We start from the raw sequence: 22,526 nt of genomic DNA, 5'->3' as shown, positions 1-22,526 counted from the left end.
CTGATACGCCCTCTTTTCTCTACAGCACTGTTTAAAGACTAACTATAGGTGATGATAGTTCTTCAAACAGTCACCTCTCATCATAATCAATCACAAATCACCAGAAGAAGACCAATCCCCCAATCTTCCAGCTCCCTGAAAAATGAAAGCTGAACACAAGATTCACATGCACCAAAGAGAATAAATTCATGTTCTTCCCTCCAAAGCCTGCAGTTACCTCCCCAGAATTTATGTCTCTGGGAAGTGATTTGTAACAACCAATATATTCAGGTCTAAAATTAAGTATCCATATTACATTTCCCTTCCCATCTTCCCCACAACCCAAGACCTCAGAGTTGCATTAATGCAATTTCTAAAATACTACTAATCCAGCATTTTCCTGACAGTGCTCTGTTCTCCATCACTCTCACACCATACCCAGGCATCTGTGGTATCTCTGCTGATTTTCCCAATTCCTGTTTTGCTAGTCACAAGAAGGGATCATTTCCCAATGATAATCATTTTCCCAACAAAAACTGAATTGTTTATTTTAAGATATGGACTGCCCTGCACTGCTTCTCCAATGGATTTCCAATCCCTCTCATGTACATTCCACTATAGTTCCATCATACAAAATCCTACCTTGTCTAACTCTTGCCCAAGTCCTTGGCCTCAGCTCACACTGATTTGACCTTCCCTCCACAGAGACAGGGTCCAACGTTGCCTCTATTTTTCAACACACAATCCTTTGAATTCTCTTCCCAGCACTCACCTCTAAAAGATGTAAGTCTTTTCCATTGGCATGTAATTATTGTTTGTGGTCTAACTCTAGTCAGAGTGTGCAAGTTCTGAGAGTGTCAGGGGCCCACCTTGACTGCTAGTGTATCTCCAATGCCAAAGAAGTTTCCCCACATTCTATGTGACTAATAAGCACCTGTTTGAGTGGGTTGAAGAGAGAATACAGGGATATAAAGTGCCTGCCTTGAATGAGACATGTCCTGGTCCAAATCACCAGCATTTCCTAGTTCCCTGAACACTATATTGGGTTATTCCTGAATACAGCCACACATGACTCCAAAAACAAACAAAACAAAACCTTGTTTGGAAAGGGGGTTAGTTCTCATTGATACTTGCAGTTTTTAAGAAAAGGTGCCATTGTTTATAACAAAGACAGAAACATGCTTTGAGATCAAAGCAAAACTGGGAAAGAACTGCTAGTTCTGGTGACCCTTATGGAAGGAGGACATGCTTCAGAGGCACCAATTGTTTATACAGATGTTTGTCCCTAAGGGATATTTTATTCTGAGATTTACCAGTCATTTTTTTCCTCCTAGGAAGTTACATAATGACTGGATCCCAATCCTCCAAATATTCGCCAGCTCAGTGAAATAACACCAAAAAACAACTGGCAGAAACTTACAGTTGCTTTATTTTGCAGGTGGGTTTTCTCGCTTTCAAATTTTATTCCTGAATATTCTACCACAGGGATTCCCACAGCGAGCTTTAGGAATACAGAAAGAAAATCACAAATTGGCTGAGGAAGCTAGCTATTAGCCACAAGCCATCTACATAGGCATCCCCTGAGTAACCTTCCTGAGCACTCAGTTACTTAACCACCACATACCTCCATTGACTTAGCTCTACATTGGGAATAATAGAGCCTGCTGCTCTGCATGGTAGAGGATGAGCAAAGCTTTTGCAAAGCAGTTAGAATAGCACCTGGAATAATAGCCAATGATTTCAGCCATTATGTAAATTATGACTAAGTAATTTTAGCACTCCCTTATAAAATGTTCTCTCTAGAGGCTGGAGAGATAGCATGGAGGTAGGGTGTTTGCCTTACATGCAGAAGGGCGGCAGATCGAATCCCGGCATCCCATATGGTCCTCTGATCCTGCCAGGAGCAATTTCCGAGCATAGAGCCAGGAGTGATCCCTGAGCAACCCCAGGTGTAACCCAAAAACAAAAACAAAACAAAACAAAACCAAAATTTAGAGAATCTTACTCAACCCACTTGCTTCTATTGAAAAGAGTTGTTGAGTTACACAAAATAAGAGGCTCAAGGCTTCTCTTTCCATCCAAACCTGGAGGGCCATAGCTGGTAAGTGATCAGGGAATATTTATACCAGTAACTTATACAACTGGATTCAGAAAAAAGTGTTATTGCCACATCAAGAGTCCTCATTAATCAGCCTCTAGCATTAAAATGGTCAATGTTAGGGATGTTTGGTCAGACATAATTGCAGAACCAAGTTAAACCATATGAACTGACATTTTCACTACTGTTATTACTAAAACATCCCAGAAGAAATTTCTAAGACCTTTCCTCCATCTGTATTATAAAATTGAAAGTTCTGGGACTGGAGAGGTAACACAGTGCTAGGTAGTTTGCCTTGTATGCACTGACCCTGGGTAGACTCAGGGTTCATTCCTGCATCTTATATGTTCCCTAGAGTCTGTCAGGAGTGATTTCTTAGCACAGACCCAGAAGTAACCCTTGAACACCACTGGGTGTGGCCCAAATCCAACAACAACATCAACAACAACAACAACAACAACAACAATAATAATAATAAATTGAAAGTTCTTAAAATAATGCAAGGAGCTGCTAGACAATGACTTCCAACTAGGGATCAGATTCAATGGAAAAAATATTAATCAAAGTGAATTCAAGGGGCTGGAGAGATAGCACAGCAGTAGGGCATTGCATGCTTTGCATATGGATGGTGGTTAAAATCCCCACATCACACATGGTCCCCCACCCCACCTCACCCCCGTGCATGCCAGGAGCTATTTCTGTTTACAGAGCCAGGATTAACCCCTGACCCTGAGTGCCACTGGGTGTGATCCAAAAAACCAAAACCAAAAAAAAAAAAAAAAAAAAAAAAAACAAAACAAAGTGAATTTAAGAGGAAATGAAAACAGAAATTATAGGAGACATACACAGGCAAGCACTTTGAATTTTTCTTAGAAAAGAAATGGGTAGGAGCTGGATATACAGGTCATCTTTCACAATTGGCAGATATTTTCACTCCTAATGGAAAGAGCCAGTGTCACAGAAAAAGACAAATGCATCAAGGGAATAAAAAAAAAAAAAAAAAAAAAAAAAAAAAAGAATTGTTGAGTAGGCAAGAAGTAATAGAATAGTGGTATCTAGGCTGGGGCCATTACCCCAACCAAAAGTAAGCAAAGGTCATCAGATGGGTTGTTGTGATTGGCTGGGACAGATTAACTCAACTTCAAATCACCAGGAACTGTTCTCAAAAACTGGTAGCCTACAAACTCCAAGCAATGCAATCAATACCATCCACCCATCAAAATGAAAACGTTTGCCATGGTGAGCAACTTTGAGGTACCCGCCAAATTCCTCAATGTTGGGAATGTAAGACGGGTTTCCTATTTTTAGATGCTGTTATATGAAAATGCAGTGGTATTTACTTCCCTGAATTTCCTAGCCATCTTTCCCAACCTTGGCTTTTTCTGCACTGCTTTACCCAACAGTGGTTAGACTCTAAGCATTAAGCAAAGCAATGAAGCAAAATGATCCTGATCCTTCTGTGGCTTGAGAAGTTAAAAGAGACAGATACACACAAAAACCACATGAAATGTTTCACTGGATAAAACATAAACTGATTAGGCTTGCAGCCCTGAAGCTACAGAAGTCTCTCCAAAGCTCTAATCTGGAGACAAGATTAGAAACACCCTCAGTCCATGAAATCCAAATACCCAATGACCAAGTCATGGTTATGTTCCTAGGAAAGTTCCACCAAAAAATACCTCAGTTGAAATGGTTCAGTTGAAAGGTCAGTATTCTTCAGGCACATGTAACTCTTCAAATCCGAGCAATTAACCCCACACACATCTGCCCCCATAACAGCTGTCTGATAATGACAACACACAGCCTCCTTTAAACACAGAATGGGGGGACAGACATGAATGCTGGACTCTGCAGTGCATCTGTGATTCACAAATATTTATAGCCATCATAAAGCCAAGAACCTTCAGGACAATAATATGCTTGGCCGACTCTCACCTCAATGAGGGAGAAAATATGTCAAGTCTTATAAAGAAAAGACAGGAAAAGAGAGAAAGCAAGGTCATCCCTGTTCCATGCATTCTTATGGGGAAGGTGGAAGCAAACGAGTCCCCATGATTGAACTTTCGTAATAGGAGAATAAGGCTCGTGAAGTAGACCAGATTGTTCTTATGCTTCACAGACATCTGGCTGACCAGCTGACAGGACAGAAGGAACACAAGAGACATTCAGAGTATTCATATTAATTACACTACTAACAATGACAAGTTAAGCCTTTATCCCCAAATACAACTAAGTAGAATCGTCAAGCAAGGAATAGGTTTTATGTCTATTATATAATCACATACCTAGAAAAGCATTGCAAATATCAGAACATAAAATATCCCATCAACACTCAGATACTGAGACACTGACAGTAACTCAGAAATAACTATTTTTAACCCCCAAATTATGTTTTTGTTTTCCATCTTGTTTATAAATACTGCATGATCTATGCTACTCTCCAATTATATATAGCCAGTCTTCCCCTATATTTTGCACTTAAGAGGACTAAAAAACCAAGAATTAAGATGCAGAGCTAAGTGAGGGCTTCATGTGACATCTCTTCCTTCCTTCTATCAAGTCCAATTCCTTTCAGAGGTTGGACAGTTATCACAGAGGAGGCGGAGAGGAAAGGACTCTGAAGACTAAGGTTAAGAAATACTCCAGAGAGCGTAGAGTCTATGCGTACATCTTTGGAAAAACTCAAACACACAAGCTAGATGAGATGGGGTCGGAGTGATAGCAGAGTGGTAGGGCATTTGCCTTGCTCATGGTTGAACCAGGACAGACCAGGGTTTAAGTCTCGGCATCCCACATGGTCCCCCAAGCCTCCCCGGAGTGATTTCTAAGCACAAAGCCAGGAGTAACCCCTGAGCACCGCCTCCAAAACCAAAAACAAGCAAATCAATGTTTTTTTTCTTCAAAAAGAGATAGATGGGATGCTGGGGATTGGTGACCTAGTTTTGGTCTGGTCAAAGGCCCAAGGAACCAAGAAAACATGTGGAAGATTATCTAGGATCTCTAGAAACATTGAAAAGAGCTTGCACCTTACCCAAAAGAAAATTCCAGAACTGCTAAGCAAGATGATGATGAAGGATCCAGGAACTCAAAAAAGGTGCAGAAAACAGAGTAAAATGTAAAGCAGGCAGCAGGCAAGGCAGTATGGTCCAGAGGGTGCAGTGTCTCCTCTTCAGGCAGGCCAACAGCCCAAAACCGCCTTATAAATAGAGAATGCACCTTGTAAAAAATCTGCTCATTTGCCACCTATTTTAGGTTTGGGGTCATATCTAATGGTGCTCATGGCTTAACCCTGGCAGTACTCAGAGAAATGTGGTTCCACAGATTAAACATAGGTATCTGTTTAAGGCAAGCACATTAAATCCTGTACTAAAAATGGTTCCTTCACCACCATTTTAAACAGGGAACAAAAAGGCTTTCACTAAACCCCATCTCCAAACATCCCCATTTGGCTCTTTTACTTTCCCTTCTGGATGTTTTACTCACCAAGCTGGAAAAAGGTAATGGTCCTGTTTCCTCAGTCATGAATCACAAGAAGGGGCCACAACCACTGGGCAGTGAAAGTCCAATTCTCACACAGCAACACTTCAAAAGAGAAAAGAAAAAGATTCAATTAGCACCTTTTAAAAAGTCTGTGGTCTATGATCGTTGCTTAATAATTCTAGAAAGTCTCATGAGAGTCCTGTATAAACAGTGCCAAGTGCTTCAGTAATGCAAAATTGAAAGTACAGTGACCCAAGGCAGCTCAGAAAGATCCCACATCTAAGGCCCTATCTCACTACCCCAGGTACCATGGGCTTCTATTCCTCAGCACAAAAGGAGAGGAAAAATACCCAAACATTGATTACACAGGAAAGCTCATCTCATGGAAACATTTTTATATCCACCAGTCATCGCTTCTATTTAATTACATTGAGTAGACTGGGAATCAAATCCAGGTCTGTTGTAAAAATTTAATCTATTTATGGTGTTGTCCCTCTCGTGCCACTTGGGAAAAACTCGAGTAAGTACTGCATTTCAAGAGGAAGAGATAGAGGTAAACAGTATAAAAACTGTATAGACCAGATAACAATATCCAGAGAAATAGAGATGAGGGCCAGAGGACAGGTCCATAGCAGGAAACTTGACACAAAAAAGCTATGAGTGCAGTGAGAGCAGAGAAGAGACCACTATGACAATGAGAGTTGCAACTGATCACTCAGACATGAACTGGGTGCTAAAAGGAGATAAAGTGATATGCATAGTACCCCTTCATTAACAATAGTGCAAACCACAGTGTTAAATAGGGAGGAAGCGGAGAAAGAGAAAGAAGTAAAATATCTTCCCCAGAAGAAAGCAGGGACAATGGTGGGATGCAAACTGGGATCATTAATGGGGAGAAATGTGTGCTGGTGAAGGGTGGTACATAATATGACTGAAAATCATAAATAATTTTGTAGGGGCCGAAGCAGCACAGCAGTAGGGCATTTGCCTTACAAGCAGATGACCTGGGATGAACCAGGATTCAATCCCCAGCACCCCATATGATCCCCTGAGACTGTCAGGAGCGATTTCTGAGCACAGAGCCATGAGTAATTCCTGAGTGCTGCCGGGTGTGGTCCCAAAACCAAAAAAGAAAAAAAAAGAAACCATGGTGCTTAAATAAAGTAATTATAATAAAACTAAACCAGAAACATGAGTTTGTATTTTTATTTATGAGTAATTTTATTTGCTGTGCGATAGGTTAAAAAAAAATACTATAAGCCATAAAAAAGACCAAACTGTTGAAATACAGTAAAACCATCCAATCTTCTCTTTTAATTTAACATATAATCATCCTGCAAATCTGATATAATCGTCCAATGAAAAGACTGGGGTAACTCTTCAGCCTTCTTAGAAGAAAAAGTGTCATATGTGGGGAAAAAGGGGTTACATTCCATACCTCATTCATGTAAGTCATTTATATGTCCCTCATTAGCTAAGGACACCTGGGCCTTCACACATTGTCTGATGAGGTTTATTTCAGTTTTCTTCTGTCTACGCCCTTCTGATCCCCAGTTCCTGGCTGCCTTAACCTGGAGCACATCATTGGTATTGACTAACCCCACAAAAGCACATAGTCACAGCTGAGAATGATGAAGAAATGGGGAGAACTTCCCAGAATATTCTGGAACCTTCTGGCCATGGCTCTAGCCATGATTCCCACACTTTTTGCTTCAATTATCCAAAGGGCCATCTGCACACAGCACACTGAACAATAGACATCTGGAAATCAAGGAATTCAAACTACTGAAATGCCAGTTGGAAATCTGAAGGGGTCAGAGACCAGAGAGAACTTTCAGCGACGTTGTCACTTCTCTGCCTCTGGGACAGGTGTTGGGTAAATTCATGGGGAGAGAGTGATCCAAAGCATTCAGAATTGCGCTTTCAGGGATATGTTCCTGAAACATAGCATCCTCCATCTCATTTAGTCCCAGCTGCACTCAAACTTCCTGACATCATCTTTTGGAAGGAAAGAGGTCCAGATGTAAATCCTTGAGGCCAAAAGGGGGATCAGAGCATGCTCCCCAAGGTAAGGAGGTGCTCGAAGTCCAGAAAAAGTCTCAGGAGCAGCCAATTTCTGTCTAACAACACCAACAATGTGTCCTATGGGTACGGCAACAATACGCAAGTCGGGTCTTTATTAAAAGACTTGTTTAAATGCACCGACTTCCTCTCTGGAGCCCCACAATCCGATGTTTTATTGTCATTAAAAAGTCCTTATGCTTGCTTTTAGTCCTCATCAAAATACAAGTCATAAAGTTGGACCCATTCATTGGTTTCTACTGTGAGATCTGACCATTTTGACAATTACCACTATCACAGTACATTAGAAATAGAGATGGTTCATCGGGTCCAGAGGCCCAGCTGTTCTCCCTCCTTCAGGTCACCAGTTAGCTGATGTAGTCCTTTGATGAGAACACCGCTCACCCCAGTGCCAAGGAGAGGAGACCCACAAGGACACAGTGAGAATCTGGCATTGTTGCCGCCACCACCACTAACTAAAGCAGCAAGAGAAAACATTGCTGAAACCAGGCAGCCTGCACGGCCACATGCTTCTGGCCCTGCTTTAGGCTGAAAAACTAAAAAGGCACCACTCAGTGACAGAATGCTCAGATCAGTGATCACAGGAATGTAGGACACTCTGTTTTCCTATAAAAACAGAAGTCCAATTGGAAACCAGTTCCAAGGACAGAGCCCTGCCCCTTAACTGTGTCTGCTTTAACAGTGATGCAAACAATGATGAACACTTTGTCATGGCCACATATAGCCTGAGGACCTACAATCAGAGAGGGTTCCCACTTACCCCAAGGGGTGTTCCATTGAGGCCAGAGGTACAGGGGGGTTGTGTGGAAAATATTGAGTGAAAGCTAAAGACACAACCACTTCAAGAAGCCAAGCTTGCCCAGTCTTTTCCAGTCTGGTCAAAATTAAGTTAATAGAGTATAAGTCTTGGATAGCACATGGGTTCAGGTGTTTGCCTTGCATACAACTGAACTGGGTTCAATCCCCAGCATCCATATACTTCCTGCCAGAAGTAATTTCTAAATGGAGACCTAGGAGGAAACCCTGAACACCACTCGGTATAACCCAAAACAAAAACAAATAAAAAAAATTAACACATCTAGCAACAGTCACGGAGACATGTTTTCTAAAATATTGAAAAGAAAATCAAAAGATAAAAAAGCCCCAATATAAAGAAATGACCAAACCCTGGAAGCTCAGCACACTGAAGAATGGAATACATACTTATTTTAGTCATTTTTAGACACAATTGTTTACAACAATTGTTTCCAACAGGGTTTCAAGCACACAACGTTCCATCTCCAAGCCTACCTCCCTGTGGCCTCCATCTCTCTACCAATGAGCACAGCTTCCCTGCAGGCTCCCTAAATCATTAACCCCAATGTTCCTAAAAGCATGAGTATAGACTATTTAAAAGGGAGCCTTTCACTGCACCAGAACCCAGACAATGGGCCTCTACTTGGCTCAGTTTCATTGCATACAAGCCTGTGCCTTTCATCTTGTTGTCTGTAGAAGAAATGTCCTCCTAAGTCTGGGTATGATGCTCACTTCGAACCTTCTAGAATACCTGCAGCTCTGTAGACCAGAGTAAACCATTCCAAAACAACTGAATGCTTTTCCTAGGAGCTTTCTGCTGGAAGCTGTGTGTCCCCTTCAAAGCTAAGTGCCTCCCTTCTGAGAAGTTGATGTTTCTCTGCAGGCCTCAAAGTGGTCTCTACACAGAAATGCATCCACAAAATGAAAATATTCAGGGTCACTCATGAAATGCCCTTCAGTAGTTCTCCACTCTAGTGTCAGAAGCCAGTGAAGCAGATTCACTGGCTGTGAAGCAAATTCATCTTGATCTCTCCAAAGAGAGAATGCAGAAAGCTGGACCTACTAGAGAGTGGTCAAGATTGACATTTAAGACATCATGAGTTTTCTGAAGGTAGAATAGTTGGCTGATTTAGAGGTGGCCACGCAAATGTGGCCATTTTCAACTCTCAGACTTGCTAATATGTGAACTCAGAATGGCTAAACGGGTTTGTGGTGTGGGGGCTCCCTCTTTGAAAACTTCATTTTCTTCTTTGCATGAATCCTATTTTACCTGCAGAAATAGCACATGGAATCCAGCTGAGCACCCCAGAGTCTGTGGCTGCAATAGCATCTGAACCTAAACCAAGCTGTTGAATGTTCTAGATGTTATACAAAATAGACGGTGCAACAATGGATGGGGCAAATAAAATTCTGGTAGATGGATGGGGCAAATGAAATTCTGGTCCTAAGAGTTGCCAATCTACAGTTTTATACCCCTGCAATGAGTGGATGATATTTGGACTCACTTTCCCTCCCACATATTCCTTCCCAACTAAGGGCCGACATGCCCTCAAGGAATGTGCCCATCAGATAAGCTTTTTCCAAACGGGAAATAATCTTGTTCATAACCTGCTAGTTCATAATCTGTGGCCCAAATCGTGGTGCTGATCAAATATAACATAGCCTTGAGCCCTGAGAAGAGACCCAAGGCAAATAAATGTGAAAAATCCTTCCCTTCTTTGAATCTCGGGCTTCTTTTGCCCTAAATAAGGGCACCTGAAGTTCTCCAACACAGGGGTCACAGTGACACAATCCAATGAGACAAAGACCAGCAGAGTCTCATCAGGGGAGAAGACACTTCTGAAAACTGAGTCCAGCTTTGTGGTGTGGCAACAGACAAGGACAAGATTCTGCTTCCCTTTGGGAATTTTCCAATCAGATCCACATTCTGGCTTCTATTCCCCACCAGGGTGAATGGTGATAGTTTAGGAATATTGAACATGGTTGAAACCTACAATATGGAGAGGCAGAAACAAACTGGGGGTTCAATTTTCACAGTGGTGACTAATCCTTATGGCACCAGGCAAGAAAGAAAACCCAATGGCCGTGCATTGATTGAGTCTCGGATTTTGTCCTTTGATGAGCATGAAAGCCCAGGGGCACTGCAGGCTCCTGAGCCTGACTCTTGCTTTGGTTCCCTCATAAAGGGGGAGTCAAAAATCCTTAATTCTTTTGACTTCCACAGGAGACAACGCAACTTGTGCCGAGCTGCTCAGACTCACAGGAGCCAAGAGGAAGAGAAGTACAAACTGTTTCTTTGTTAACACAAACCAGTTGCCAGAAACTAAGCAAAGGGTGCAAATGGGCAATTTCTAAGGCAAGCTCCCTTAGGACACTGAGATGTACAGCCATTTCTGCCACCACTGGCCCTATTTTCAAAGGGCAGGCAGTCTTTGCAAGGGGGCAATTTTGAGGTCTGTGCACAAATGGTTAATTTGCATGAGCCCAGCTTTCATTCTGACAGCTCAATTGATCCAGCCTTTGTACCCTAAAATCTCCAAAGGAGAAGGGTGTCTCAGGCTTTCTTTTTTTTAAAGCAGCCTCTAAGTTCTACTGATTCACAATAACACATCTAACAAAAACTTGTCTGTTCAAAGGAGCTTGCTTTCTACTAACTGCTTCCAATCCCAGCACAACAGGAGGGCCCCTAAATGACCCTAGCGATGACTCTTGAGCACAGAGCCAGAAATAGCTCCTGAATGACTGGCTGTGGTCCTACCCAAAAATAACCACCAAAAAAAAAAAAAAAAAGAGTTGGAGAAATGTTTGTTTGAAGTCACAGAGCACCAGAAAACCAAGATAGTTTCTTTGTTATTGTTGTGGTTATCATCTTTTTAAATTAATTACTCTACTTGAACAATATGGTGACAAAGTTGTTCAACATATAGTTGTGGTTTTCTTTCCTTCACAGTTACAAAATTGTCTTTGATTGAGTTTCAGTCATACAATGTCCAATAACCTTCATCACTGTACATTTCCCATCACCGATGTCCTCAGTTTCCGTCCTGTTCTCTCTCTGCCTGCCTCTGGGGTCTATCTGTCTCTGCCCCCCCCCACTTTTTTTCTTTTAGAGGTTGTGGTTTGCAATCTTGCCACTGAGGGGGTATCCTGCCAAACACCTTATGACCTTTCAGCACCAAGTTCTTGCCCAAAGTTATCATTTGCCAACAAGGTAGAAACTTAGTAGATTTTTTTCATTCTTGACTTTCAAAGGAGCACTTTAATAACAACCATATTGTGTGTGTGTGTGTGTGTGTGTGTGTGTGTGTGTGTGTGTGTGTGTGTGTGTGTGTGCGCGCGCGCGCACGCGCGCGCGCGCAAAACAGCCCTAGAATCCCCAGCAGCCCTTTCTTCTATAGAACTAAGAGGGTCCCCAAGAAGGAGAAATTTCCTCTCCAAGGGCAGCACTTTGCAAAAGTGTTTGAAACGCCCACAAAGGCAAAAGGGCCAAGGTAGCTCCATTAGGTAGAATCATGCCTTAAACTCGGAAGTGCCTGTCCACAATCCCTTCTCTAGGCTCCTCATCTCTGAGAATAATGAAAACTGTGTGGGTCTCACCTTTCACCACCCTCACAAAGACCATCACCTAATTACAAGCTGGCCCATCTATGCCTCACTTCATTAGACACTGGGGAAATTAAATCAGAAACAATGAGCTGTCAGCCTTGTGTGAGGACCTGATAAAACCCACTATTGTGTGGGGACAAAATGCCTTCTCCCCCTCAAACTGCTCACTGCCTCAATTGCTAGAAGATTCTAGAGAGAAGAGCTTGGTGCCTTTCTGATGACCTCACCTTTCTCAAATCAGGTCCCATTTGAAAACATGAACAAGTTACACAGCAGAACAGCAGCAAGGGCCTCGGGGGCCAGCGCTTTGTTGAAAAATTCTTAGGGTAAACCAACACTACCCTGTGTGTGGAGGGGTGCAGGATGGTTAGTATATATTCCCTGATAAGTGCACTCCTCACCCCTTCAATCCAAAAGCCCTAGGAGCTGGGGAGACATTGCAGGGCTGGAGCATAATTTTGCATGCTGGAGGCTCAGTGTGTATCATCCTGGCATCATGTGGTCCCCTTAGCATTTTGGATTCAACCCTTTAGTAAAGCCTCAGAAATGGCCCCTTCGCCCTCTTTCCCCCAGCAACATGGACATGACCCAAGCACCCAAACCAATCCAAATCCAATTTCCCACAAGTCCACATTCTGCTGTATACAAGGGCTGTTTCAAAGGACAAGAAATAAGATTGAGAGAGATTCCACTTCCTATGGAATGTTTCATCCTAGGAAGATAAAGGTTCTAGGACAAAGGGGAGCTGCTGCCCAGGGCAGGGTCCCCCAGCACTGCTGGTTTCTGTAGTAGACAGAGGAAGAAAACATAATGGTGGAGGCATAGACAGCTGAAGTCTGAACCAAGAATCGAGTCACTGGTATCATCTACTGAACATAGTTTTAACTCGGCCTGCAATCAGCCCTCTCCATGCTCAGTCTTGTCCTCAGGGCTCAGTGTGGGCTCTGTTTGGTGCTCCCCAAATGAACCTACAGAAGACTTGAGACAGAGAAGTGTCAAGGACGCATTTGGTTTTTTGCCAGGACAGGCACCCAGAAACTGTCACTGCGGAAGACAGCTTCATTGGGCTGAATCAGGGAAGACGCTGGGCCCAGGGTTCCAATGTGCTTTCGCAGGCTACTGGGAGGAAGCCAAAAGCTTTCCTGGAGCTAAGAGCATGGAAATCTCAATGCAGTGCTTCCTCCTAACAGAAGCTGGCAGCCAGGATGGCAGCTGAGTGACAGCCACAGATGGAATGTGCCTCCTGTGAAAGGGGCATCTCAGATTAGCCAGGGCCCCTGATGCTCCTGCAGGACACCTAGGGACTGATGGAGGGACTAAGAGAGGGAGATGAGTGGGAGGAAGGATGAAGAGAGGGAGAGACAGAGGCAGAAAGGAAAGAAAGTAGGTAAGAAAAGAAAGAGGAGGAATGAAAAGAAGGGAGAGGGAATGGAGGAAGGAGAAATGGAAAGAAGAAAGGAAAGGAGAAGAGGGAAGGAGGGTAGAAAGGAGAGAGAAATAGGGATAAAGGTAATGAGGGAAGTGAGAGAAGGGAGGAGTGAGGGAAATAAGAAAGGAGAAAAGAGTGGAAAGGAAGGAGAAAGGGAGAAAATGGAGGAAAGGCAAGGGATGAGAAAAGAAGAAAGGAAAGAGGAGGAAGGGAAAAAGAAAGGAAGAAAGGAGGGAGGGGAAGGAGGAGGGAAGATGGAGGGAGGGAAGGAAAGAAGAAAGGAAGGAAGAAGGGAGGGAGAGAAGTGGGGATGGAAAGAAGGAGATAAGAATGGAGGGAGGGAGGAAGAGACAGGAAGACAGAGAGGAGAGGGAGGATAGAGAGAGGGAGAGGAGAGATGAAAGGATACAGGGAGGAAAAAGGGAGGAGGGAGAGGTTGGTAGGAGGAAGAATTGGAAGGAAGTAGGGAAGAAGAAAGCCAAGAAGGGAGAAAAGAGGAGGAAATAAAGAAAACTGGGAACTCAGAGCCATGGAAGTCTACAGTCCAATAATATGACAGAAGCAGGCCCAGAGGCTCCCCAAAGAGCTGCTTTCCTCACCTTCCATGAAGGAAGATTGTAAGAGATTCCAGAAAATAGCTGTAGAAAATAGCTCTCACCTCAGGATTCTGAGGACCAGAGGACTCAGCTCACTCTGGTATTCATCATTTCATCTGGATCTTCATGAGAAAAATAATATCTCCTTCTCCAGTATTCAGAGACTCTGTATTTACAAATGCATCTGGGCACAAAAATACATCATAGGACCATGCAGAAAAACCCTCTGCACCCCTATCTTTATCACAGCACTATTCACAATAGCCAGAAAATGAAAACAACCCAAGTGCCCAAGAACAGATGAGTGAGTGGATGCTGAAACTGTGGTACATCTACACAATGGAATACTACTCAGCTATTAGGAAAAGTAAAGTCATGAAATTCGCTTATACATGGATGGATATGCAGAGTAGTATACTGACAGTAAGTCAGATGAAGAGGAATAGGCATAGAATAATCTTTGATTTGTGGGATATAAAAAAACAGATGGAAATAATATCCAGAGCACAATAGAGATGAGGATCAGAAGGATGAGTACATGGTAGAAAGCTTGTCACAAGGAGAGGAAAGTGAGTTTAAGGCAGAGAAGAGACCACTGTGATAATGATAGTTGGAACTGATCACTAGGGGTAAGAACTGAGTACTAAAAAGATAAAGTGAAATGCATGGTATCCATTCATTAACAATAGTGCAATTCACAGTGTCTACAAGGAAAAGAGAGGAGCTGGAGTGATAGTACGGCAGGGAAGGCATTTGTCTCGCATAAAGCCAACCTGGGTTTGATCCCGGAATTCCCATAGGGTTCTTAGTTCAGAGCCAAATGTAATCCCTGAGCATTGCCAGGTATGCCCATAAATAAAATAAAAATATATATATAAAATAATAATCAAAAGAGATAAAGAAGTAAAATATCTGTTTTAGAGGCAAGCAAGGGGAACTGGAAGCATTGGTGGCAAGAAATGTGCACTGGTGAAGGTTGGGCATATTCTATAACTGAAACTCAATCATGAACCATTTTGTATCCAGAGTGCTTAAATGAATTAATTATTTAAAAAATCTGTCATTGGGGAACATCTGGATGGTCATGAGGTCAAAGCTAGCGTGTCAACTACCTACTCAACAATGTGCTTACAAGGGCACAAGCATCCAACAGGCTGTTTATTGGATGAGGTGGATGAAGAACTGGGCCCAGTGGATGCCCTGGGAACAAGGTCCAGTGTCAGCTAATTTCCTGTGCACCAGAGATGTAGTGAGCATGGGCTCCAGGAGAAAGGAGAGTAGGCTGCTCTTGGGGTGGAGGGGGACAGAGAGAATGCCAGGGGACCAAGTCTAAAGACTGAGTAGAACACATATATGCCCTGTTCATGGGGAAGCAGTCATATCTCAGGGTAGGTACTTGAAAGACCAGAAATACAAAATCACTAGCCTTCTCACTTCTGAAGGACTGGACAAGCCCATCTTGCCTGCTGTTCCTTTGCCCACTAAGGCAGAGAACTCTCATTTGTCAGACTTTTTTCCCCCACTCACAAATCCCTGAAATCTGGACAGTGTGCAGGCACCAAGGGCCACAGGGCAGTGAGGAAGGTTACCTGCTGAATACAGAAGGAGCTGGCATCCATCTGGCAGGAAGCCTTCACGTTCTCATTAGATAATAGGAACTAGACCTGGACCTCACTCTCTCCATGTAAGGGATGTTTATTACAGTCTAAAGAGCTGCCCGAATCTCAGTACATTTGGGGTAGGATATTCCCAGTAATTCCAATTCCCAACACACACACAAACCCCAGACACAGCACACAGGGTCCTGCTGACATCCTCTATTCAGGAGGTGAGACTTAGAAAGCATTGTTCTTGCTACATAGACCCCACCCACATAAACTAGGAGTCATGATTCTCAAGTCCTAATCATAGGGGCAGGGTAAGGCCATAAGAAAGCATAACATCTAATATTCCTGAAGGAGAGAAATCAAACCAATACAAAATGGCTGGGGATGTTTGCTCCAATTCACTATGACTGTTTTGTTCTGTTTTTGTTTTGTTCTTGTTTTGGAGCCACACTAGGTAGTATTCAGGGGTTACTCCTGGCACTGCACTCAGAAATAACTCCTGGCAGACTGAGAGGACCATATGAGATGCTGAGGATCGAACCCAGGTCAGCCTTATACAAGGCAAATGTCCTACTCTCTTTGCTGTCATTTCAGCCCCGTAGGGTGAATGTCTTATCTTATCATGACTAACTGGAGCTGTTTAAAACACAGAAGCAATCCACATAAGTCATCTAATAGTAGAACTCAAAGTTTGTTATTTCATTGTTTCGAATAACCCTACCATGCCCCTGTGATTAGAACTTGAGAATTATGACTCCTATCTTCTAGAAAAAAAAAATAGATTTTTGTTGGGGGGTTTTGGTGGGGCTTATTTTCCCAACTGCAAAGAGAAAATAAGCAGAAATAATAGAATTCACCAATTTATGCCCATAGAGTGAGGAAATGAACTCATAAAGCAATGCCCATATATATTACTTTTCACGTTCCAGGAGAGCTTTTTCTATCACAATCACAAAAATCCAAGTTGGGAAACCCACTCTTGTTTTCACACACACAAAAAAAATCAGAAAAACTTCTAGGAATGATAAACTAAACTCAGAGTCATGAAGGAAAGTTAGGTACCAAAAAGTTTCCTCCAATATTCTTTCCAGAATGTTCTAGAATGTACCTCCAAAATGTTCTGCCAAGTCTGGCTCTGAACACTCTTGATTCCCTGGAATACTTAATTCTCACACAAGGACCAGGTGCTGATAAGTCAGTTGAGAACTTTCAAGGGACCCAGGGCACAACATGAAAGGAAAGTTTAAGTACCACTAACATTGGGAACCAAAAAGCAGAGATAAGGTGAGCCTTATCTTATTTGTGCCTCAAACTGACAGAATGGGGGGGGGGGGGCATGAGGGTTAGGCAAAATGGAGGGTAGAGGTGTCACTTCATGTGAGAACTTCAAAGGAGTTTTAGAATTTGGTAAAATCACGAAGAAATCCCCTCCAATCTCTGCACTGCATTGCAATCTCTTTTTTTTTTTTTTCATTCCTAGTAACTACTAGGCTTCCAGTGATGCAGAAATTCTGATTCCAAGATATTGTCTCCCTGTAGAATCACCATTTACTGCTTGGTGAGTCTGGAGTATTCAGTTGCCCCATGTGAAAGAGGAACTGTAAGGGCCAAAGCCATAGCACAGCAGGTAAGGTGTTTGCATTGCATGTGGCTGACGTGGGTTCAGTACAGCCATCCCATATGGTCCCACCAGTCTGCCAGGAGTAATTTTAGAGTGCAGAGTAATTTTAGAGTGCACTGCCAAGTGTAGCCCAAAAACAAAACAAAAAGAAAGAAAGAGAAGCTGTGTCCCAGCTCTGCTAAGAAACAAAATGTAAGCCTGAGTCCTAATCCTCAGAAGTGTCCTGAGTCTCTCTTGCAACAAAGGCAAGTGGCAGGCGCCATGGCAGCTAAAAAGCAGGAGCTGTCAGGGGAAGAGGGTGGGAGCAAGTGGAGGCAGCAAATCCAACAGAATTACACCAGAAAACACACACACACACACAACACAACTTTTCTTTTTTTTTTTTTTTGTTTTTGTTTTTGTTGTTTTTTTTGTTTTTGTTTTTGGGCCACACCCGGCGGTGCTCAGGAGTTACTCTTGGCTGTCTGCTCAGAAGTAGCTCCTGGCAGGCACGGGGGACCATATGGGACACCGGGATTTGAACCAACCACCTTTGGTCCTGGATCGGCTGCTTGCAAGGCAAACACCGCTGTGCTATCTCTCCGGGCCCACCATTTTTATTACAAATGTCTAGTAGGAAAAATTCACATCACTTATGCAAAGATTGACTAGATTATGTTACACATTTTCATAATGTTTAACAGAGATTAGAATCATTGAACCAACCACCTTTGGTCCTGGATTGGCTGCTTGCAAGGCAAACACCGCTGTGCTATCTCTCCGGGCCCCACAACACAACTTTTCAAGAGCACGTACACAGAGTGTGGAATGGTCAAGGAGCTAAGAGGGACATTTCTGGGTAGCACTACCATGGGCCCCCGAGTCTTTGGGAGGCACTCCACGCAGCTCTTGGTGATCTTAGTCAGCGCTGCTAAACGCACTCTGAGGAACCCCAAACCACAACAGATCTGGAGGAGAGAAATGAGAATGTAAACTGTTGCAGGTGGGAAAACAAAAGAGAAGGGTCAGACTAGGCAAAGCTTTTAAAAATAAAACGGGACTGTCCAAATCCGGGGGGGGGGGTACTCACCAGGGGCCAGAAGGAACTGAGGCCCACTGGGACACTCCCAACAGCAGCTTCAAACCCATTTGGGACCTGTGCCCAAGAATGAGAAGGTTGCATGACCATGGTGAAGCCCATCACCTAGAGAGAATCAATAGGTTCTAACAGAAGTTCTACATTAACCAGGTTCAGATTATTCTGCGAAGGACCAGAACATGTCTCCTCAACCCAACTCCTTCCTTAATCTTACACAGGCATCAAAAGCCCCAGGACACCCTGAAACGCTACTAGAAACTCTACCAATCCTGTATACCCACCTTCAAATTCTACCAGGCCAATGCCAACAAACTAGCCCCTCTCTTCTATTACTGCACAGCACTTGGGAAATAATTGGCCTCCCAGTACGTGGTAAAAACCTGCTGTTTTCAAGTTCAAGTCCAAAACGGAAAAATGTGGGGCCCAGACACTGTCACTGACAAGAAACAAATCAGGCCACCAGCCAAGATACTCATGTCCCTTGGGTGAGAGAACCCAAGTTTGGGGAAAGATCTAGCATAGTAGCCCAGGAGACAGGAAATGAGTGCCATACCTCAAGGTCAACCTCCATCATGATTTTACACCTGAGAAGCTAGAACAGGGAGGTGGTTTAGTTTCCTTTTGTTTTGTTGAATGAACTTTTTGGGGCTTCTTCATCTGTAGGACAAAGATAATAGCATGACCAGGCTGCTGGAGAGTTGAGGGGTTTTCAAATGTCCACCTGCCCAAAACCTCACTCAAAGGGCTTCTAGGAAGAGAATTGTTTCGTATGAAGAGGAACCAGACAGCAGATTTGGGGTTAATCCATTCTAGAAGCACTATCTATTAATTCATCTCCTGCCACCTTTAATTTTCTTTCTAGGGTATTGGGCTACACCCAGTGGTGCTCAGGACTTACTCCTGGCTCTATGCTCAGAGATCACTGTTGGTAGGCTGAGGGCCTTACATGGTACTAGAGATCTAAATCAGGTTGGCTACATGCGAGGCAAATGCCTTACTTGCTGTTTTATCTCTAGTGAACTCACCTTTCTCAATTCAGTGCTTGATTGACCTAATTTCTCTTTCCTGCTCCTGTAATTTATTTACTAAAGGAACTGACCGTTAGAACATTTGGGACGTTTCAACAGGGCACTGACAGTTAACACATGTGTTTCTTTTCCTCCTATGTCTGTTTCAGATCTAGAAAACCCAATCATGTGGGAGTTGGGTTTCTTTTTCTGTGTTCTGCAGCTGTCCAGGCTGGTTCTCTGCTTCTCATGGTCATACCCCAGTCACCACCCCCACCACCAACACCACATCTTTTCCAGGTATTAAAAAAATCTATCTAAACAACACACATGCCCTTGTAGCACTGAAAGGCCACAACTGTTAAAGGTTCACAGAATATGTTTTTAATACAAAGTACAAAAGAAAAAAATCTGATTCTCAAGACTTCCTCCCTGGCATGGGACACTGCAATTCTAAGTCTTGGGTGCTAAGACTGAGAGATGATGATGAATGGCCCTTGTTTGTTCCTAGGAAGAGCAGCTTTGTTCTAAATACACACCTGGGTTCCCTTCTAAGAATTCATCCAAGCAGTCTTGCTGTCTCAAAAGTTTCAGGATAACAAAGAAACTACCTGAAATGAAGATGAGGTTTTACCCACAATATACTTGGCTCAGTTTTTTTTTTGTTTGTTTTTTGTTTTTTGTTTTTGGGTTACACCCGGCAGTGCTCAGGGGTTATTCCTGGCTCTATGCTCAGAAATCGCCCCTGGCAGGCACAGGGGACCTTATGGGATGCTGAGATTTGAACCATCGACCTTCTGCATGAAAGGCAAATGCCTTACCTCCATGCTATCTCTCCGGCCCCACTTGGCTCAGTTTTTAAACTACTTGCCTGGATCAATACCTCTGTAAGGAGTCCATGAGACACAGCAGGCAGGCAGTATCCATATGTGTCCATAAGTAAGTCCAGGCGGCTAGTAGACAAGGTATTCAGCCAACCTCAGCAAACTACAAGCTGTTAAAAGCTCTGAGGATATGGCTGAAGAGATATAAGTGAGTAAGGCACTTGCCTTGCATGTGACCAACTCTGGTTAGATCCCAGCACTCCATATGGTTCCCACAGCCCAGGAGTGCAGAGTATGATGACTTGTGGGCCAACAAGGGTCCACTTCCATCCCCTTGAGGTATCTTTGGGGATGGAGGACATCGCACAAACCCAACTGATGACTGGAAAAGAATGGGATCCAGGCTGATGACCAGAGGCCTTTTATTCTATTCTAACAGTGAAGGAGTAGAACAACAACAACAACAAAACAAAACAAAACAAAACAAAACAAAACAAAAAAAAAAAACTGGGATACAAGCAGGGTAATGGAAAACAGCAGAAGCATAGTCAAAGGCAAGTGAGATGCCAGGGAGAAGATGAGCATGAACATGAGGGCTTTGAAATGTCTCAGAAGCAATATAGTGTTCATAAGTTATAAGATGACACCCAGCTATTAAGCCAAATTAAAGGCATTCCCCCATCTTCCTCTTTACTGTAAATCTCTCTTTTGATAGGTAAAAGCCCACCTAGATTACTCTAGACCTTCCCCCTGCTGGTTTTGGGATTGGGAATTGGTCTAATAAAAGAAAGAGGAGTTCTGCTTTTGTCTCTAGCAGACACATCAGGGAGAAGCCACAAGACGCTATTGACTCCATTACTTGCTCTTAACTGGCTTGGTTTATTATTTCTTTGCTGATACCCTGCTTCTTCAGACCCGGCTGCCTAGAGTTAAAGATACAGTGCATGGGGTGATTTCACAATATTAACGCTCCTTTAACCAGAGATCTCTGTGAAGGGGTATGGAAGGCCCAGAGTCAAGCCTGATTAGGAACAACTAATCATGGGAGGATGGCACCAATTTTGTGTTGTCCTTCCCCATCATCTCTAGCATGGTATCTAGTTGAAGCTTTTAGTCTCAAGGAGAATTCCAGGAACAATTGTTCCATGGTATCCCTCAAACAAATAGGTCTACAGGGGTTCCATCTGCCAAGTTCCTGAAGAGCTTCACAGAGAACATCCAATACAGAATAAGGAGTAAGCCCTGAGCACCACCAAGTCTGCTTCCACTGACCCCCATAAAAAATACTTCTGGGGATGAAGTGTCCCCAAATACAGATGAGAGAAAGCACCTCCATGTTTAATCTTGACCCTGGCACAGTAATTTGTCTTAATTAAACCATAGTCAAGTGGGTACTGGTATCAACAAGATAAGTCAAGTTTGCTGTGAAAAGATGTTACAGGGAACTCTGGGTATCCCTGAAAGATGACACTGCCATGGACATACCAATTGTATGTGGAAGACCCAATGAAAGCTCACAGAATGAATTCTCAAGAATGGGGACACCTTATAATCAGACTTGTACCAAATATCCTCACAGTTTCTCTGGCTTCCACCAGGCCAAGATCCTCCCCTAAGGTGTATGAGAAACTGAGTCAGGTAGTTTGAGAATACTCAGACCTGGATGGGATCCACTTCACAAAATCAAATATAAATTTGGAATATGCCTATCAGAGTCAGTACCACCAAGTTTTCTAACGCTCATCTTGAATAACACTGACATAATCCACAGCCCACATTTTTGCATAAGAAACTGTCATCAGATCTGCAACAATAACATAATGGAATACAGAAAGATTTCAGCAAATGAATTTGGAAGATCACCATTCAGTCCATTTTGAGGGTCACCATTCAGTAAATATTAAAGAAAATTTTGAAAGTGTATTTATGAGTTAAGCTAAACATAATCGGTACGTTTAAAATACATGGTTTCAACTTCTAATCAGTGCGTTGTCTATAAAAGCATGTAAAAACATACAGAATGGTGGATGTCCAAAGGAAAAAATGTTGCTGCTTACTCAAAGTGAAATGTTTATAACTTCATTTGTGATAGAGTTTTCCTCATCTTGACTGTTTATTAATTTAAAACAAAACCAAATGTTCCAAGTTTATATTTTCTAATTCCTATAAATTATGGAATTCCTGATCTCCTGGCATTCATGCTCTTGTCACTTAAAATGTATAATCTAGTCAAATCATAAATATTCTGTCTAAGCTATGCCTTCCTCAACAGATAAGAAAGTGCAAAACCCTAATCTCTAGGTTTTTAAACCTTTTAGAGTATT

At 42.9% G+C, this 22,526-nt stretch overlaps 1 protein-coding gene across 1 annotated transcript in view; it reads right to left on the bottom strand.

Annotated features, from left to right (window-relative positions):
• SEMA5A (semaphorin 5A) overlaps positions 1–22,526 on the bottom strand; it is a 450,728-nt gene that overhangs the window by 320,343 nt on the left and 107,859 nt on the right. The window contains exon 2 of the mRNA XM_049767907.1: positions 5,561–5,659. The gene's annotated coding sequence lies outside the window, so the exon portion shown is untranslated. The remainder of the gene's footprint in view (positions 1–5,560; positions 5,660–22,526) is intronic.

The sequence above is a fragment of the Suncus etruscus genome, chromosome 2, assembly GCF_024139225.1.
Source record: "Suncus etruscus isolate mSunEtr1 chromosome 2, mSunEtr1.pri.cur, whole genome shotgun sequence".
Lineage (NCBI taxonomy): Eukaryota > Metazoa > Chordata > Mammalia > Eulipotyphla > Soricidae > Suncus > Suncus etruscus.
The sequence above is the reverse complement of the archived record's forward strand: the minus strand, read 5'-3'. Positions and strand labels throughout refer to the sequence as shown.